Raw genomic sequence first — 13,596 nt, 5'->3', positions numbered from 1 at the left:
GGGGGTGTGGTGAATGGTAGTTCCTGAGGAGGCTGAGAGTATTGGCCTCCCATCAAAACTCTTACTAATTTTTCAAACCACTTCCACCCTAAGAGCTGGAGCAAAATTGGACAAATGAAGGCCACAGCAACTTTCTACCAAAGAGTAAAGCACAAAACTCAGTAGTTTCTCTTCTTGTTTCAATATCCCTGCTTCCTTCAGCAATGACACAAGCAGTCACCAGTTCAGTTCAGTTCAGTCGCTCAGTCGTATCCGACTCTCTGCTACCCCATGAATCGCAGCACTAAAATGGACTGGAATGGGTGAATTTAACTCAGATGACCATTATATCTACTACTGTGGGCAGGAATTCCTCAGAAGGAATGGAGTAGCCATCATGGTCAACAAAAGAGTCCGAAATGCAGTACTTGGATACAATCTCAAAAACGACAGAATGATCTCTGTTCGTTTCCAAGGCAAACCATTCAATATCACAGTAATCCAAGTCTATGCCCCAACCAGTAACACTGAAGAAGCTGAAGTTGAACGGTTTTATGAAGACCTACAAAAAGCAATCACCAAAGGGTCCTTATTAAATACTATGTGTGTTACACTCTAAAAGAAAAAAAAAAAAAAACAACCCAAAACCTCATACACGAATGCTCTCCACCTATTCACAGCAACCCCCCATTATTCAAAACAACACTGAGGGAAGAAAACTGAAGTGACATTATCATGCTTCATAGAATGGAAATTAATGGTTTTATTTGCTGGAGAATCCGGGGTTCTAAGAATTTGCTGTTTCTCCCAAGCCCACAAACTTTTGAAAGTTCTGTTGTAGCGATTTTGAGAACAGAGAGAGGTCCAAGGTCAAAACTGCCCGCAGCAGTTTGTGCAGAGGAGCTCTGAATCTTTGGGAACTTTCCTTTTTAACAAGGTCTCAGATGGTAAAGAACTGGGAGGACTAAACTTTTATACCTTATTTTGTTAAGTCAAGTTAAAATGTTTCCTTAATATAGTCATACAATTCTTAAATCTTACATAGTTTCTTTAGAAATAGATTCCCTTCCACCTTCTGGAGAGTTAGCAAAGTCGTTTGCATAACAAATAACCAGCAGCAAAAATCTTCATCAGAAGACAACGGACTCTTCCTAGAAGTTCAAGAGGTCTGTGAGTTTTGAAGATGATTCACCCGCAATTCAGAGAAGGGAATGGCAACCCACTCCAGTGTTCTTGCCTGGAGAATCCCAGGGACAGCAGAGCCTGGTGGGCTGCCGTCTATGGGGTCACACAGAGTTGGACACGACTGAAGCGACTTAGCAGCAGCAGCAGCACCTGCAATTATGCTGAGAAAACTAATTAGCTCTTGCTTGAGAGGGTTCTGTAAAACAAGGCTTTTTCAAGGATCTTAAAAAAAAAAGTGGAGAAAAAAAAAGAAACCAATATATGTGGGTGGTGAGGACAGAAATTATGCTCCTTAATAAAAATGTTAAAGAGCAATCTGCTCACTACAACAAATAGAACCATGTAGTCAAAACAGTTACATCTTGGAATGGGAGAAAGACAGTGCCTGATAGAAAAAATAAGAGCATATAAAAACAATCACTGCTCTCAAACATTTTTTAGGCCACCTCTTAAATCCTAACACAGTATCCCCTCTTACACATGGTTTTGCTTTGCATGGTCTCAGTTACCCTTGGTCAACTGCAGTCCAATAATATTAAATGGAAAATTCCAGAAATAAGTAAGGTATAAGTTTTAAGTAATAGGTCCCTCCTGAGTGGCATGATGAGCTGCCATGTGGTCTTGCTCCCTTCCACCAGGGTTGTGAATCACTGGGTTATCAGACTGACTGTCACAATATCACAGTGCTTGTATTCAAGTAACCCTTGTTTACTTAATGGTCCCAAAGTAAAAGAGTAATGATGCTAGGAATTTTGATATGCCAACAGGAAGCCATGAAGTCTTCCTTTAAGTGAAAAGGTGAAAACTCTCAACTTAAAGAAAGGAAAAAATTGTATGCTGAGGTTGCCTATGGAATAAAAGAATGTATGCCTAAGGCCTATGGAAAGAAAGAATCTTCTATTCATGAAATTATGAAGAAGGAAAAAGAAATCTGTGCTGTTGTTCTGCTGTCGTATTTCAAAGTGCAGAAGTTAGGGCCACAGTTCATGAGAAATGGTTAGCTAAGGTGGAAAAAGCATTGAATTTGTACAGAGAAGAGCCACATTCACATAACTTTTATTATAGTGTATTATATAAGTTTTCTATTTTTATTATTAGTTATTATTGTTACTCCCTTACTGTGCCTAATTTATAAATTAAACTTTATCATAGATATGTATTGTTATATAGGAAAAAACATAGGTTTCCCAGGTGGCATTAGTGATAAAGAATCTGCCTGCTAATGCAGGAGATGCAAGAGATGAGACTTTGATCCCTGGATCAGGAAAATCCCCTGGAGTAGGAAATGGCAACCCATTGCACTATTCTTGCCTGGAAAATTCCATGAGCAGAAAAGCCTGGTGGGCTACAATCCATGGAGCCGCAGAGAATCGGACATGACGGAGTGACTGGGCACACGCACATATACGTAATAAAAAGCATAGTGCAGGAAGGGTTCTGTACCATCCGTAATTTCAGGCATCCACCAGGGGTATTGGAGCGTATCTCCCACAGATAAGGCAGGACTACTGTGTTTTAATATGGTAGCCCTGGAAAGACCTGTAGAGACTCTTCCATTCTGCTTGACAAACTTAGAAGGAAAAAATTGAGGCCATTCTGAGAAGCTTATCTACCACTTCCGGAGACAGTCCTCAGGTTCACCTCCCTGTGTGAAATCTGTCTTAACTCCCCAGGTAGAGAGAGGGGCTCTTTTTCTATGTTCTCAGAACCCTTCTTTCTGTTGCTACCATTTAGCACATGTCACAACCACATCATTATTTCTTTACATGTCTATGAGCACCAGTTGATAAGAAGGGATGAACTAGTACTAATGTCTGTTTGTGTGTTAATATCCTCTGTGCTTGCATGAAAAGATGATCAACATCACTAATTATTAGGGAAACACAAGTCAAAACCACAATGCAGCATCATCTCATACATGTTAGAATAGGCATCATCAAAATGGCAAGAAACAACAAGTGTGCACTGTTGGTAGGAATGCAAACTGGTCCTGTCATTATGGAAAACAGCACGGGGGTTCCTCAAAAAATTAAAAATAGAATATGATCCATCTATTTCTCTTCTGGGTATTCATCCAAAGACAACAAAAACATTAATTTGAAAAAATATATGCACCCCTACGTTCATCAAAGCATTATTTACAATAGCCAAGATATGGAAACAACATAAGTGCCCATTAATGGATGAATGAATAAAGATGTGGCATATAAATACAATAAAATATCATTCAGCCATTGAAAGGAATACAACTTGTCATTTGAGACAACCTGGATGGATCTTAAGGGTATTATGTTAAGTGAAATAAGTCAGATGGAGAAAGACAAACACCATATGATTTCACTCATGCTTAAAATATAATCATAATAAATAAATGAACAAACCAGACAAACCAAAAACAAACATACTGATACAAAGAACTGAGCAGTGGTTACCAGAGGGGAAAGGTGGCAGAAAGGTGACAAGTAAAGGAGGTCAGCTGCAGGATGATGGATAGAAACTAAACTTTTGGCAGGAAGCATGTACTGCTCATGAAATTTATATAATGCTATAAACCAATGTTACCTCAGTAAAAAGAAAATACTTTTTTAAAAAAGGATCCTCTGTGCTTAGCAATGTCTGATTCAAAAAATGGGTATTAACTAATTGATTGCTCAATTCAGTGACAAATTAATAAATTAATGCATAAGGAAAATAAGGCCCACATTTGTTAACCAGCTACTTCATATCACACAGCTGTGTGTATGTGAATCACTCAGTGGTGTCTGCCTCTTGCGACCCCATGGACTGCAGCCTGCCAGGCTCCTCTGTCCATGAGATTCTACAGGCAAGAATACTGGAGTGGGTTGCCATTTCCTTCTCCAGAGGATCTTCCCGACCCGGGGATCAAACCAGCAACTCCTGCATTGCAGTTAGATTCTTTACTATCTGAGCCACCAGAGAAGCCCCTTTGTATCAAATTAAATCTCTTCAAAGGCCTTTAAAATTTTTTGGATACATAATCCAGCAAAGGGTTTTATCATAACAAGAAAAGAATTCCATAATAAAGCTTGGTAAAAACCTTAGCTCATAAACCAAATGTTTGCCAAAATTAGATATTTTCTTTTTTTAATATTTAAACAATAACATCATGCTAGAAGAGAATCTGAAGCTCCAGAATCAATGCCAAAAACAATTTGGTTCAATTTTTCAACATAATTGTTTGTCTGGGGGATCTAGTGCTGTGCTGGGAACAAGGACACCAAGATGGATGGGACAGATACTGGCTCCCGGGGAGTTTACCGTTTAGTGGAAAATAGAGAGATTCCTTCCATTTTTTAAAAAAAATAAATGTAATTTCCTCAAACAAACGTAGTTTAAAAAAATAAGTAAAAGGAAAAAGATGTAGTAAAGGAGGCAAACAGCATCCATTCTAATCTCTGGTGAGCTCTCTTTCTTGGTAGAGAGCTTTTGCATTCAATCAGCAGGGTGCTTCTTTCTCAGAGCTATTCACTGCTCCGCAGCAGGTGACAGACTCATCATGGTGTTCTTAACATTCTTTCTTAGGCCATCATAGTCCATATACACTGAAGGACAAGCCAACCCTTCACCACTCTGTTACAAGGAGATAAAAAAGCCATGCCATAAAAACATGGAGAGAAAAAAGGGCCAGGAAAATCAGCTCTAACACCAATCTTCTGCTCCACCTTCTATACCTGCATCATCGGCTCCTCCACAACACCTCACTCAGTCTTTCCCTGGTATTTGTTTTCTCTTCCAAAAATGGCTAGAATCTTTGCATGGCCAAGGCTAGGACCAATGTCATGGACATGTGACCTGGCCACTCAGAAAAGCCCCATATTTGCTCTCTGCTCTGCTGTTACCACCTTGAAATTCTACGTAACTTTTTATCAAAGGATCCCTCATTTTCATTTTGCATTGAATCCCACAAATTATATTCTTGTGACCCCATTCTTTTCAAATGGTACTAGGACTGTACCAGAGAAGAATAAACTTGACTCCCAATAGCCTAAAATAAACATGATAGCCCATTCTCAAGGCTCTGCTCCCAGGCTTGACCTTTCAGGTATAATAAAAAGGTGCAGAACAGAAAATAAGAGTTTTATAGAAACATTGTGACCAGACCTACACAAACAACTGCAATAACAAAGGATTCCAGGGCCAGAAAGTCTGCAACAACTAGCTATACACTCTCTTCCTCACCTTTTAGTATAAAAGAAGCCTGAATTCTAACTTGGGTCAGATGGTTCTTTGGGATACTAGTCTGACATATTCTCCATCTGCTGGCTTTTTGAATAAAGTCTCTGTTCTTTCCCCCAATACTTCTTCTCTCAAATTTATTGGCCTGTCATGTGGCAAGCAGCACAAGGTTGGACTCCATAACATGACCACACGGGCTCCCTGTCAGCACAGCACATGACCCTCGTGTGGTATATGGCCACCCACTCTGCATCACAACAAATTTTTACTGATGTCTAAACTGTGACAGGCCTTCAAGTGCTACTGTCCTTTCTCTGGGAGTTAAGCACTAGAGTAAAAAGATTTGTTTAGATTCTTTAACAGGTTCAAGGGAGCAGTAATTCCCAAACAATGCCTATCAGGAAGGTTGGTCTTTTCATCAGTCACAGCCCACTGACACCCTGGCACAGTCCAAACTGTTTCTGAGTCTCTCCACCATCCTCTTGGGTAAACAGATCAGGGCTAACTGGACAAAAGTACCAGAGGCTTAATTATGTTGCTAGCCTGTGGTTGATGCTTTTGAACTATGTTGTTAGAGGAGACTCTTGAGAGTCCCTTGGACTGCAAGGAGATCCAACCAGTCCATCCTAAAGGAAATCAATCCTGAATATTTATTGGAAGGACTGATGCTAAAGCTGAAACTCCAATACTTTGGCCACCTGTTACAAAGAACTGACTCACTGGGAACGACCCTGATGCTGGGAAAAATTGAAGGCAGGAGGAGAAGGGAATGACAGAGGATGAGGTGGTTGGATGGCATCACCGACTCAAGTGACATGAGTTTGAGCAAGCTCCGGGAGTTGGTGATGGACAGGGAAGCCTGGCGTGCTGCAGTCCATGGGGTCACAAAGATTCAGACATGACTGAGCAACTGAATTGACTGACCGACTCTGCGACTACACTCACACAATCACTATAGCTTATTACAATGGACCTAAAAATCTAGTGCCTGAAACGGGTATCAGCATCACCCAGGAATTTGTTAGAAATACACAGTCTCAGACACACTGAGTCAAATCTGGGGGGGAGGGACAGGAACTTGAGTTTACGAAATCCATCCAGGTGATCCTGATGGCATTAGGAACCACTGAGCCATTAGAAATGGAAGAAATAATATCTTTTGGTTGCAAATACACAGCATCGATATGAAAAACATTCTCCACCATTCCACTTAGAGGAAAGTTACACTATTTTATTCACCCATCTACTTTAATCATGATTGCTTTTATGCTTATGCTAAATATATTTGTGGATGTGTAAGCCCCTCAGATGACTCAGGCACTACATTGGATATAAAGATAATGGTTTGTGTCATGAAAGAGCTTATAATCTAATGCAGAAGAAGACAAGAGGCAAATTCATAAAGAGCTATTTATAAATAGCTCTGCCCAGAATGCTGGATGAGAAATTCAAGAAAGTGCAACATGCATTTGGCCAAGGCAGAAATTACATAGTATGTTGGGCCAGGGTTAGGGAAAATTTAATGAATGCACAGTGTAGCTGACATGTAGTAAGTGGGAAAGAGAACTTTCCAGGCACATGAAGAGCAAAAAGAAAAGAGGTGAAAAAGAAGAGAGTGCATTTCAAGCATGCCTGTGTGCTCAGTTGCTCAGTTGTGACTGACTCTGCTACCCCATGGACGGTAGCCCACCAGGCTCCTCTGCTCATGGAATTCTCCAGACAAGAATACTGCTGTGGGTTGCCACTTCCTCTTCCAGGGGATCTTCCCAACCTAAGGACTGAACCCACATCTCTTGCCTCTCCTGCATTGGCGGGCGAATTCTTTACCACTGAGCCACCTGGGAAGTTTAGAGTTTATTTTGAGATGAGCATCTAATTCTGTTTCATTAGAGTGTAGAATCTATGAAAATGATTAATCTGAGAAAGCAAAACAAAATACTAGAGTGGGGTCAGCTTTTGGAGGGAAGGTCCTGATAGCAAGGCAGAGTTCTGGCTTCTGATGAGTAAGAACAGTGTCCCGAGGCCTGTAATAGAGGCAAGTAGAACCAGCTTCTCAAGTTCTTCTCCATCTCAGCCACATCTCCACCTGGGATGACCAGCAAAGCACTTAAGCTCCTTGAGACACTGTTTTGACAAAGAGAAAGCATACTTGTCCTATTTCACAGGAAAAAATGGGATGAGCAGAAATGAGCTGAAGTCATCTGGAGACAGAGCTACATTCCTAGACCCACTGCTGGGGAGACCAGATATTTCTTCATGGCTCTTGCGGCCAATGCACAGGATTTGTAAGTCACCTTTTTTATTCTTTCACATCAGATTCCTTCCTGGTGAATGAGGACTTTTTTTTTTTTTTTTTTCAAGTCAAGGGTAATTTGTAGTTTGGAAAGTATCCTGGACAAGGCTATGTTTAAGCTTCCACTTTTAGACACCAGGCTTCCGGCTCATCCATCCCCACTCCCATCTCCTGCGTGGTGCTGTGGATGGACTAATGGGTAGCCATGGGCCTCTTTAAATCCAGGGATGAGAGACATCTGTGACAACATGATGGGTTCTGAGGCAAGGGAGGGCTATCATTTGTTAGCTACCTTGCTAGCTGTTTCTGTCTATTTCATTACACTCACTCTTTCAGACTTTTCTAAGCCTAGGCAAAGAACTGTGGGCAAATTATTAAAAGGCAAATAGTCAATTTATATATATATATATACTTTAAAAATTCTCTCTTTTGAATGTTAGTTCTTGTGGGCAAAGAGCATCTATGGTTAATTTTGAATAACACTTGAATGATATAAAGTAATTTGCTGCCTTGAGGGCCTTCGGAGCAACACTAAAATAGCTGAGGGAATGTAAATTACTACTATTTCTATGAATAGCATGTTGGCAATGCCCGTCAAAACTTAAGTGTACAGTTGTGTCCAACTCTCTGTGATCCCATAGACTATAGCCCGCCAGGCTCCTCTGTCTATGGGGATTCTTCAGACAAGAATACTGGAGTGAGTTGCCATTTCCTTCTCCAGGGATCGAACCCGGTTCTCCCACATTGCAGGCAGATTCTTTACCATCTGAGCCACCAGGGAAGCCCTATCAAAACTTAAAGTGCATGCAAAATGTGAGTCAAAATTCTGTTTCAAGGGCTTTATCTTATAGGTATACTCAAATAGGCAAATTGGCTCTGTACAAGATTGTCCAATAAAATATTATTTGTATTAATATTTTTTAAAAAGCATTAGAAACAACCAAAATGACCATAAATAGGGAACTGGCTAACTAAAGTATAGCCATAAATACTTGTTAATTAGAGCAAAGAATGGGAGAGATGCTTTATGTACTGATATGGAGAAAGCTTTAATACACACGGGTTTTGACAAATGTGGTAGTACACTGTGATCAGTATATTACTGTAAAATTTTTTAAGGAATTCCTATATATTTATCTATACAAAAAATATGCGAACAAAAGAAATAACAGTGGCAACTACATGAAAAGAAACTTAAAGACATGAGATGGAAAAGAATTTCATTTCATAAAATTTCGTTCCTTTTGAGTTTAAAGTGAAAGTGTGAAAGTCACTTAGTCATGTCCGACTCTTCATGGACTGTTCTCCAGGCCAGAATACTGGAATGGGCAGCTGTTCCCTTCTCCAGGGGATCTTCCCAACCCAGGGATCAAACCCAGGTCTCCCACATCGCAGGCAGATTCTTTACCGTCTGAGCCACCAGTGAAGCTCTTTTGAGTTTAGACCTGTGTTATCAATTAAGAAAATAAGTGAAATAAAATAAGAATTCTAAACAGGTTTTTAAAAATGACTAAATTATTAGCTTTAAAAAGTTCTAATTTTTCTTAAGATAATCATTCTAAAAGACTATCAATTTTGAAGTTCTTTTTATTCTAGAAACTCAATGAAACTTCTCCACGCTAAAAATAACATATATATCCTGCTAAGAAAAACAGGATGAACCAATTTTCCTTCTTCACCCTTACCCCAAAGAGTCAAGGCCAAAGAAATGAGCCAGTAATGAAAAAAAGTCACTGGAATAGCTATCATGAAAAATACGTGGAAGTGTTAAAGAGGAAGATTCATTAGGCCAAGTATTTATTTTTATGTCCCTCATTTCAGAAAAAGATGTCATTGGACTTCACAAATTATAAGCCACACAAAAATGCAAGGTCCATAAGAATAAACCAGTTGTTCAATACAAATTAACTAGTCACTCACTCAATGAGCACACAGAGTTTGGTGATGAAACCAGAGAAAGCCATTGCATGTGACATCATAAAGAAAAACACCACGCCAAGTAATGAATAACTGACCCAAGAGTAGCCTTCCAGCAGTCAATATAAGCTCACAGTGCTGCTATTTATAATATCTTTAAAAATAGGCAGAAGCCACAATCAGAAACTATAGCTGAGTATAAGCCATGGTACAAGGACCAAAAACCAATGAAATCTAGATAAGCAACCCTGCCATAACCCATTTAACTTAAGCGTGGATTTCAGCTGAGGAAAGGAGGACTGCATATTTTTAAAGTTGTCCTCCAAAAATCTCTCTCTTCAGCAGACTTTTGCATCATACTCAGTGGCTGGGAATTTAATGTTATACTTCTTGACAAGTGCCTGGGGACATTCTCAGGTGCTGCTTTAGGACAGAATGATGGGTTTTAATCATCAACAATGTAAGCACTGAATTAACATCTTTTAACATAAGCTGAAGAGTGTTTCCATCCCCTTTAAAAGTAAAAGATCTAGCTACTTCTGTGAGTTGATAAGCGGGTCAAGATTTCCCTTAAGAACATTTTAGGCCCATTCCAACATATGCACGAATGGAGGACTGATGCTTAAACCTTGACTGAAGTTCAATATTTTTGCCTGAAAAAGAGAAATACGTGTATAATCAAAAGTTCATCTTATAGTACTGATGAACCTATTTGCAGGGCAGCAATGGAGACGCAGACATAGAGAACAGACTTACGGACACAGTAGGGGAAGGAGGGGAGGGAGACAAACTGAGAAACGTGTTACCATATGTAAAGTAGATAGCCAGTGGGAATTTGCTGTATGACGCAGGGAGCTCACACTGGTGCTCTGTGACAACCCAGAGGGATGGGGTGGGGTGGGAGGTGGGAAAGAGGTTCAGGATGGAGGGGACACATGTATACCTAAGTGTGATTCATATTAATGTATGGCAGAAACCAACACAATATTGTAAAGCAATCATCCTCCAATTAAAAATAGATCAATTTTCAAAGAAAGTTCATCTTAGTCATTTTGTAAAGCCAGAGATGCATTGAGAGAACATTTGAGTAAATGGCTTCATGGTAAAAGACCAAAAATAAACAAATTACAAAATGTACATCTTGATAACTTGGAAGTCAGTTGACTTATATACATGTAAGCAAAAGCTAGTTGAATGTTAGAGGATGCTTAAATAAGAAAGCTGATTTGGCTATATTTTATTTGAAGTTTATTTTTTTTTGGCAGTGTATCAGAATAAGTTTCAGCCTTGTTTAACGGGAAAACCAAACTAACAATGACTGAAATAAGAGAATTTTATTTCTCTTTACATAAAAGAAGTTTAAAGATAGGTAGTTCGGGACTGGTACATTGGTTCAGTAGTCAAGGGACCAAGGTTCCTCAACCACCCTTAGCATCCTAGGATGATTTGCAAGGTCACCTGCATGGTCCAAGATGGCAGCTGCAACTTCTGCCAACATGCCCAAGTATGTAGAATTCTGGAGGAGAAAAGAGTGAGTGTTGGGAAAATATAATTAAAAACAAAATCTTTTCCCAATCCAGAAATCATCTCCATAAAGGAAGTAGAGAAAGAAAACACTTGTATTCTTGAATATATATTACATCAGAATGTGATGTCATTAAAAAAAATAAAATACTGTCATTTGTACCAACATGGATAAACCTAGATGGATAAAACTAGAAGTAAATCAGAAAGAGAAAAATAAATACCAAATGATATCTTTATGTGGAAACTAAAAGCAAAAAGGACACAGGTTAACTTATTTCCAAAACAAAGAGACTCGAAGGCATAAAAAAACAAACTTATGGTTACCAAAGGAGAAAGGGGAGTGGCTGCTGCTGCTGCTGCTGCTAAGTCGCTTCAGTCGTGTCCAACTCTTCGCAACCCCATGGACTGCTGCCCACCAGTCTCCTCCAACCATGGGATTTTCCAGGCAAGAGTACTGGAGTGGGGTGCCATTGCCTTCTCTGAAGGGGAGTAGGGAGAGGGATAATTTAGGAGGTTGGAATTAACATATACATACTACTATGTATAAACTAGATTACCAACATGGACTTACTGTATAGCACTAGGAACTATATTCAATATTTTATAATAATATATAAGGGAAAGGAATTTTTAAAAGCATATATATATATATAAAACTGAATAACTATATGTATATGAATAACTATATAACTGAATCTCTGTACTGTACACCTGAAACTTACATAATAATGTAAATCAATTATACTTCGGTTAAAAATTTTTTTTAAAGAATGTGATGCCCAACACAGGCAATCCAAAGAGATTTTAAAAATCAGAGAGATGGGGACTTCCCTGGTAGTCCAGTGCTAAGACTCACACTCTCCATGCAGAGGGCCTGGATTTGATCCCTGTTTGGGGAGTTAGATCCCACATGTCGCAAATGAAGTCTCACCTGCCACAACTAAGGCCAGCACAGCCAAATAAATAAATATATAAAAATAAATAGCAAAAAAACAACAGAGAGAAATCCCACCTCTCACCCACATAGCCAAGCAGATAGGACCCATTTCCTATAAGTTCTCAAGATAAACAATAACTAATAACTAATCCTTAAGCACTATTTCACATAATTCATCCTACATTTACCTGGGTATTGAGATACCCATCTATGTTAGAGTCTTGGGTTTATGCAAAAGAAAAACTTCTCATATCTTTGTGTTAGAAGCTTGGAGCAAGGTCAGCTAGAGTTGGGCTCCTATACACCTGCTGAAACTTGGAGATAGGAAGCTATCTTCCTTGGATGTTTACATGGAAAAAAGATGGTTCCCAAGTTCTTGATAAATGCATTCCTGGGTCAGAAAGTTGACAAAATGTTTATCTAGTGCACAAAAACATTTATTCATTTCAAGAAGAGAAAGTACATCCACTTCCACTTACAATTTCTAAAATGCTCTAAGAAAAAAGAAAGTGAGAGAAATCTCTTCCTTACATTTCAACAAGGAGAATTAAGCCTCTGACTTTTGACTTGTGTCCTTACATGTGTCAACAGGCTTTAAGGGATGGTCTCATTTACAATAGAAAAAATATATAAAATACTTAGGAATTATCTTAACAAGAAATGAACAAAAACTAAAGGTAGGAAATTTTAAAACCCTCTGAAGGACACAAAAGAAAAATTGATCAAAAGGAAAGGCATGCTTCTAGTTAATCTGAAAAAAAAAATTGACATCATAGAAATGCCAATTACCCATATGCTTTTTAACCCTTGTAATACAATAAATAATGCCTTAAAAAAAAAAAACCTAGATAACACTGTGCTGTGCTCAGTCACTCAGTATCCGATTCTTTATGAACCCATGGACTGTAGCCTGCCAGGCTCTTTTGTCCGTGGGATTTTCCCTGTAAGAATACTGGAGTGGGTTGCCATCTCCTCCTCCAGGGGATCTCTCTAAGCCAGAGATCAAACCCACATCTCCTGCAGCTCCTGGGCTGGAAGGCAGATTCTAGCCACCTGGGAAGCCTAGATAACACTGCAGTTCATTTAAAAATATTAACTAGGCAAAAGCAACAAGGAAAACTAACAATGAAGAGCAATACAGGAGGACTGATTCATGTTGAAATATATTGTTTTTGTTGTTCAGTTGCTCAGTCATGTCCAACTCTTTGCAACCCCATGGACTACAGCACTCCAGGTTTCCCTGTCCTTCACCACCTCCCAGACTTTCCTCAAACTTATGTCCACTGAGTCGGTGATCCATCCAACCATCTCATCCACTGTCATTCCCTTCTCCATCTGCCTTCAATCTTTGCCAGCATCAGGGTCTTTTCCAGTGAGTCAGTTCTTCACATCAGGTAGCCAAAGGATTGGAGCTTCAGCTTCAACATCAGTCCTTCCAATGAATATTCAAGGTTGATTTCCTTTAGGATTGACTGGTTTGATCTCCGTGCAGTCCAAGGGACTCTCAATAGCCTTCTCCAACACCACAGTTCAAAAGCATTAATTCTTCAGCCCTCAGCCT

The sequence above is a fragment of the Oryx dammah genome, unplaced genomic scaffold (assembly GCF_014754425.2).
Source record: "Oryx dammah isolate SB20612 unplaced genomic scaffold, SCBI_Odam_1.1 HiC_scaffold_2, whole genome shotgun sequence".
In the NCBI taxonomy this organism is placed as follows: Eukaryota; Metazoa; Chordata; class Mammalia; order Artiodactyla; family Bovidae; genus Oryx; species Oryx dammah.
The sequence above is the reverse complement of the archived record's forward strand: the minus strand, read 5'-3'. Positions refer to the sequence as shown.